The 7,500-nt window shown below is 44.5% G+C and overlaps 1 protein-coding gene across 2 annotated transcripts in view; it reads left to right on the forward strand.

Annotated features, from left to right (window-relative positions):
• The first annotated feature begins 3,655 nt into the window (after positions 1–3,655).
• The window catches only part of LOC135103074 (hematopoietic prostaglandin D synthase-like), a 79,881-nt gene continuing 76,036 nt past the window's right edge, over positions 3,656–7,500 (forward strand). Inside the window, exon 1 of one of the 2 annotated variants that reach the window (XM_064009035.1) lies at positions 3,656–3,784. The gene's annotated coding sequence lies outside the window, so the exon portion shown is untranslated. The remainder of the gene's footprint in view (positions 3,785–7,500) is intronic. The other variant, XM_064009036.1, reaches the window with a different exon arrangement.

Here is a 7,500-nt window from a genome sequence, read left to right on the forward strand (position 1 = left end):
CACTCACATTCACCTGACGGAACAAAGCACTGGGATTAGCCACGAGGAGGACACGGGTAACACAGCACCCACCGAGGTCAACTTAATGGACAAACATGACAGCAGCACTTGATTACCCGCCCGGGGAATATGAAGACAGACAAGCAGAGGAGAGAACACGAATTTACTAAACAAAGAGAGAGAGGGAAAAAAAAGTAAAAATGAAAGACAGGGATGGGAGGGAAAGAGGGAGGTAGACCGAAAAAGAGAATATGCATGAAGGATTAAAAAAAAAAGAAAAACAACATCGAAGAGGAACAGAAAGATAGAAATAGACAGGGATGTGGGAAATCACACTCACTGAGACACACACACACACACACACACACACACACACACACACACAAACAGGGGGAGAGAGAGGTGGTTGGGGGAGGGGGGAGGGACAATATTGAAGGTGGTCGCAGTGTCAATGTTTGGATCCCCTGCCTGGCGTTATTACTCTTCTCCCTTTACCCTTTTTTTCCGCCTCCCTACCCGTTCATTCACTATCTCCCATTCTCCTCTCTTCCCTCCCATTCTCTTCTTTCCATTTAAACCGAGGCCTCCCCGCTCCCTCACCCTGCACGCTTGTAAACCGCAATAGAGGTGCAGCACAACAGTGGGCTCAGTGGTAACAGGCCCATGCAGGTGCCGGGGGGACAGTGCAGTTAACAGGTACAGGTCACAGTGATGCTGGTGGTGTTGGAAGGTGTGCGGTATAAGCAGTGATATTTTACTTGGCTTTCTCTTGCGTTTCAATGGAGTGAAAGTATGTAGGTGACGCTGTTGGAGTTAGGAACGGGAGTCAGAGGAAATGAAGTAAGTACCCCTATTAAAGAAAGTTACCTACGTAGGTTTCCGGTGTCAAAATTAGAGGAAGTGAAAATTTAAGTTCCACTGTTAAAAATCAAGGAGCTGCGTGTTGTGTCGAGTCTCATGACCTGTCTAAAAGTAACTTATTTCGTTCGATTTCCAGTTAAAAAGAAGATGTCCGGGTTTCGAAGCTCTTAATACACGCACTATCAACTCAAACCTACAACACACCAAGGAGGAAGCATGACCTGGCCGCTCAACCTCTCCAATTCCCAGCCTAGGTCATGGTCTGGGATCGACTACCTAGCCTGCCGTGCCTGCCTCGCCTGCCTTCCCCTCGTATAGGAACCCTTTGTGTCCTCAGGGTGCGGCGGCAGGAGAGGAGGGGTGAGGGGAGGCACCCAAAACGACAATTAGCCTTAAGAGAGGAGGGGAGAGAAGTGGGAGAGGGGAGGAGAGGGTGTCATTATCATATTAGCTCTGTCTGTGTGGTCCAGGAAGGGGATGCAGACCGCCTTGTGTGGACCTGAAGGCGTGTGGTGTCTTTCTTCTTTTTGCTGGGGAGGGATAATTCTCTGTAATGATGAATTGTAATTGGGTGATGAGTGTGTGTGTATGGATTTGATGCTGAAGTTAAGGGTAGGTCTATCTATCTTTCTATTTATCTATTTATCTTTCCACTTACTTACCTACGTACTTACCTAGCTAGCTATCTATCTATCTAATTATCTGCTTACTCATCTATCTACCCCACCCATCTACCTACCTACCTACGTATCTTATAAAGCAAAGTAAAGAGGTGCAGGTCAACGCCAGCGGACAGTATACCTAAAGGCGGTGTCATGCGGGGCTAAATCCTAAATCCTTCCGGCACGTCGAGCTGCGCCACCAAATCGATCCTAGGAAGAATAAAACGAATGGTGCGAGATGAGAATAGCGTTTCGTGATTTGAGATTTGCAGTGAGGATTTAAAGTCAAGCGAGCTTCACGACATGGCTGGTAATTTGAGATAACACTACGAATAAATCATGAAATTGTTATATACTCGTATATAAAAAAAAAAACTAGAAGCAGTGTCAAGACGCTTCTCCTGCCTTTTGTTTCTTTCTTTTTTGGGATTGGCACCTCCGCGGTCCTATATTTTCTTCATTTTTATTGCCCTTGGCCAGAGACACCCTTACACACACACACACACACACACAAAAGATACGTTAACTCTTCTTTTTTTCTATATTCTATTCTACAACAATCTTACTTCCTTTAAAAAAAAAAATGAAGAAGAAATACAACACAGTCTATCACGTTTTGCAATGCTGTATCTGCCACGAGGAGGTGAAACAAGTATGCCATTGTTAGTCAAAGTATGTAGGTGTAGTGATGGTCACCAGGCGAGTTAACACAGCGCACTCACTTCCACTGTGTTTAGTGCCCCCTCAATCTTAGACCCGTAGTCTGAAACTACTTTCAAAGGACACAAAGATGATTAGCCGGGTTTTCAAGTGTGTTTCTCATGTTGATAGCGTAGAAATTTTGTTAATCTATCACTAGAACCATGAAAACACTATTAAAAACCCATGCAACTTCAACTAGAGCCTTTAGAGCGTAGTCGGGATGCGGCGCAGGAGTGTTTCAGAATATGATCCAAAGTTCTTCTGATCTAAGAAACTATGAACTGTCAGATATTGTAAGGCTGTCACTAGATAAGCGAACCTCAGACTGAGGGCAGAACGCAAAAACACACTGGGAATGAGTGTCGCAGGTTACTGCTCGACTTGTGGCCATAAGTATATCATTGTTATTGGAGTTACAGGAAGTAAGTGGAATTATGACCTGTTCGTCTCTGCACTGTTCGGCAAAGGCGTCAAGCAAAACATTAACATTACCGCAATGCACCACGGTGAGTGCTCTGTCTTTGCGATCAGACTCTCAGAAACTACTACAGAATAAATACATAAATGAATAAATCAACAAATAAAGAAATAAATAAAGAAAGAAAAGGAAACAAATAAAGAATAATAAATAAATAAATAAATAAATAAATAAAACTGATAAATAAAGAAGAAAAAGCATAAAATGGATAAATTAACATAAATTACAAGGCCGTAACATTTGCAGGATTCTCCCTAGCAAGACGCCGCCCTCATTGTTATGTAATTAGGTATTCAGGAAGCACCTGGAAAGTGCACCACCTGGAACCGGATCGCTATTTTAAAACTTGATATGTATCATGTTAATTACCATAGGTATTCTTCTCTCTCTCTCTCTCTCTCTCTCTCTCTCTCTCTCTCTCTCTCTCTCTCTCTCTCTCTCTCATCTAGTAACTCCTTGTAGCGTGAAAGAAGTTATTGTCACATTCCTTTAATAGTCCACGAGAGGCCTATAAGTGTTTCCCTGCCATACCTCCTCCTCCTCCTCCTCCCCCTCTTCCTCCTCATCCTCATCCCCCTTCTTCTCCTCTTCCTCCAGCAGGTGCGCGATTTACAGGTGTCACCCCTTTCTTCACGTGCTCCTTTTATGACACAGACAACTCTGAGATCCTGTAAGTAGCGAGGAATGTTGGTAATAATGAAGCTTTGTGTTTATTTCCAAACTCGTAATGTATAGCATAGTGCTGCCAAGTAACACGGCATACTTGCCAGACGTAAGATTCAGGGCTTGTTCTTTCATCTTTCTCATTGAACATGATTATAATTGGAAGATAAACGGTACAGGAGTCGATTATACGTTGGTTTAAGTACACACAGATAGATGGAATGGATAAAGAGGTCGGTGTTATTAGTTTTAATGAAGTGTGTGCGCGGTACGATACTTCTCCCAATTTCGCGGGGCGGGTGATGTCCCGGGCCGCGGTGGGCTACTCGTCACTTGCCGCGCTGTAACTTTATCCTCTGTTTCAAAGTTCACGCTCTCCACCGTCTTCCTCCTCCTCCTCTCCCTTGGCTACTTAAAGGTAAGACCCGCATAACTACACTTCACACGCAAAGTTTATCCCGTGGCGTCTAAAAGTAGCGGGAGGGGACTCGGCACCAGTGAGGAAGCAAGGTTGCGAGTAGCGGTGAGTGAACACTACCAAAATGTGCGTTTTTAATGTCCCGCGCGACACAGCCTCCCGGTGAGTGCCAAATGAGAAGGCTTTGCTACGTGGCCTGACACACCCACCGTCCTTAGTGTGTTTGTTTGTTTCCTCGCGGTGTTTATCAGTGCCCAGAGTGTATGGCACAACTGCATCCGGCCCCCCACACACACATACGCAGGAAAAGGAAACGTGATACAGATTGTCAGTGGAATCTTTCACAGGAGGACTCGTATCTTCCAATTAGTAGAAGACCACAGAAGGGCCCTTGTGTTAAATGGGGAATGAGCAGAGGGAGGGACTGAAGGGTGGAAGGAAGAGATAGGGGGAGTCATCTTGAGAAGAGTGGAGGGTCAGTGACGTGTGTGTGTGTTACTGGGACACGTGGAGGGAACTTGCGTCTACATCTTTAAAGAGAGGAAATGGTGGCAGGCGTGGAGACAAACAAATATAGGTGACAGGCCGGCGTGAGGTGATACATTCTGAGGGAGTGGCAGGCGGAGGGGGCGGGGCGAGGCGGGTAGGCGGCGTGATGGGGCAGACACACGGACAAGTGGGAATGACACGACATTAGAAGGGAGAACTGATAACAAATCTGCGGAGAGAGAGAGAGAGAGAGAGAGAGAGAGAGAGAGAGAGAGAGAGAGAGAGAGAGAGAGAGAGAGAGAGAGAGAATAAAAAAAAATTCATTCATTAAACTCTTAAGTAAATTCAATTAGGTTAACATTTTGCACGCTTCGTTGTCTTAACTTAGGAAAACATAGTGATCTCTCTCTCTCTCTCTCTCTCTCTCTCTCTCTCTCTCTCTCTCTCTCTCTCTCTCTCTCTCTCTCTCTCTCTCTCTCTCTCTCTCTCTCTATCTCTTACACACACGTGGGGTCCTGAGGGAGCGGCAGACACTCTTTGTACCATTAATCGTGTCATATCCTTGGCACTGACTCCTACTACCACCACCACCACCACCACCACCGCCACCACCACTGCTGCTGTGTCCCGGCGAGGCGAGGAGCGGGGCGAGGTGAAGGTCAGGGTGGGGGCGGCGGACAGGTGGTGGTCAATGGAGACACGTGACACTTGGGAGAAAAATTCATAACCTGAAGTAACGTTACTAAAAAAGAGTTCGTCCGCTGTCCATTCATGAGTAGACGAAAGTACTCTGCATTCTTGAGACACTACCACCACCACCACCACCACCACCACCACCACCACTACCACCACTACTACTACTGCTACTACTGTTACTACTATTACCACCACCCTCACCGCCGCCGTCAGGACCAGAAGAGAAGCGGGTTCCTAGCATACCAGTGTGTTAATCAATACAAAACCCAGTGTGTGTGTTTGTGTGTGTGTGTGTAGCGGATCGAAGTCTTGTCTATTCATTTGCGTCTATCCTTATTCTCTTTCCGTGTCTTCGTTTCTCTCGTTTTGTCTTACTGTGGCTGTCCTAATTCCTCTCTCTATCTTTGTCTATTAATTTCAGTGTAGCCTTATTTTCTTTCCGTATCTTCGTTTCTTTTTTTTTATCTCTCATTGTCCACTGTCCTAATTTCTCTCTCTCTCGCCGTGCTTGGAGGAAAATTTACGATTCCCAAATATTTCTCATTTTCCTCTCCCTTCTATTCCCCGATGCTGCTGTAATCTCTCTCTCTCTCTCTCTCTCTCTCTCTCTCTCTCTCTCTCTCTCTCTCTCTCTCTCTCTATCTCTATCTCTCTCTCCGCATCTCTTTCCGCTAATCCAAACTAGGTTCATACAAGGACTGTCACTTAAAGGTCTGATGGCTTCTTGCAGCTTCCCTTATTTTCTTGCGCTCTTATGATTGTATTCTAAGCATTTCCGCAAACCATCTTTATACATATCAGGTTCTAATGCAGTTTTTTAATGGTGGTTTCTTGATCCTAGTGAGTTTAACAAGATTTTATACTGACTAGGAAAAAAATGCCCATGATAACCTAATTTATGTTTATGTCCTTTCGAAATACGTATGACGAAAGCTTAAGGAGTTTCTAAATACTAGGCGCCTTGAGTGACGAAACTGTGTATGTATTTCTTTTCCTTCTTTGTTATTCTCCACAGCAGTTTCCTTTCGTCCCTTCTCCAACGAAATGGCTATATGTGAATTTTAACTTTTTTTTCCTAACCTGTTTTTCAGTGTTCGTTTTGTCCTTTCATCACACTCGAATTGGAAAGATTGTTTTTTTTCTCTTTTTATTTATTCGCCTATTTATTAAGCTGCCTTCGTATCTCTTTACTCGTTTCTTTCCTTGTTTTTTTTTTTATCTTTATTTGTCTTTTGTTTGTTTCTTGGTGGTCGGTGTTTTCCGTTTGTCTTTTTGCTTATTTACTCTCTCTCTCTCTCTCTCTCTCTCTCTCTCTCTCTCTCTCTCTCTCTCTCTCTCTCTCTCTCTCTCTCTCTCTCTCTCTCTCTTTCTCTCTTTACCCACACGCATTTGAAGATGAGCCATGGACACACACACACACACACACACACACACAGAGAGAGAGAGAGAGAGAGAGAGAGAGAGAGAGAGAGAGAGAGAGAGAGAGAGAGAGAGAGAGAGAGAGAGAGAGAGAGAGAGAGAGAGAGAGAGAGAGAAAGAAAGAAGAGCCAGGCCCTCACACTGCCAGGTGATTCAACGTTGGTATTATTATCAGAACTTTTAGGAAGGCTTGGGCCGTGTCCGGGAAAACGAAAACATGATGCAACGCTCCTTTCGCCTTCAGACAATACCACCACTGGGAATGAGTCACGATGGATGCATGTATTTTTTTTTCTGCTTTTTGCTCTTGTTTTTTTAGTTTGTTAGTTTTCTTTTGTGAGTTGAGTGTTGTTGCTGTTGTTGTTGTTGCTGATCTTGTTGTTACTGTTGTTGTTGTTGTTGTTGTTGTTGTTGTTGTTGTTGTGAGTAGTAATAATAAGAGTTTGGTGGTGGTAGTGGTCGTAGTAGTCGTAGTAGTAGTAGTAGTAGTAGTAGTAGTAGTAGTCGCATCACCCCCACCACCCCCACCACCACCAGCAACAGCAGTAGCAGCTGTATTATTATTATTATCGCCCTTATTTTCCTTGACTTTCTACTGCCCCTGTAACAGAAGCAAGTAGGCCAGTGGTTCATTTATTTACAAAGTTTATGATCATATTTATCTCCATCTGCGCTGCTCTTTTGTTCACCACCCGACGTACTGCAATAACACCTAATACTCTGTTTGTGTGCCCAGCTTGGGGGGCGAGGAGGACCTGAACACGATGAGCGGTGGTGATGAGAGGCGTGGGAAGAGAGGGAAGCTACGGGAAGCATTACAGAGACTCGGGTGATGAATGGCAGTGACGTGCACCAGTTAACACTAATGCCCTCCATTCACTCTCCCGTGGACTGCCATTAAGCTACAAGATTACTTACATGTTTAGTCTTTGCCTCGTGGAATTGGGAAACCCTATATTGGCTTTGTATCTTGGGTAATATATTCTTAAATATTTTTCCGTCTTAATGCTACGATCTACTGCTTCTTTTAACATTTTTCGTGGAGGTTACTGAGGGTTTGAAAACGTGATTTCACGATAACGGTGATGATTTAATGTATCTGCCGCACTATG

The sequence above is a fragment of the Scylla paramamosain genome, chromosome 8, assembly GCF_035594125.1.
Source record: "Scylla paramamosain isolate STU-SP2022 chromosome 8, ASM3559412v1, whole genome shotgun sequence".
Lineage (NCBI taxonomy): Eukaryota > Metazoa > Arthropoda > Malacostraca > Decapoda > Portunidae > Scylla > Scylla paramamosain.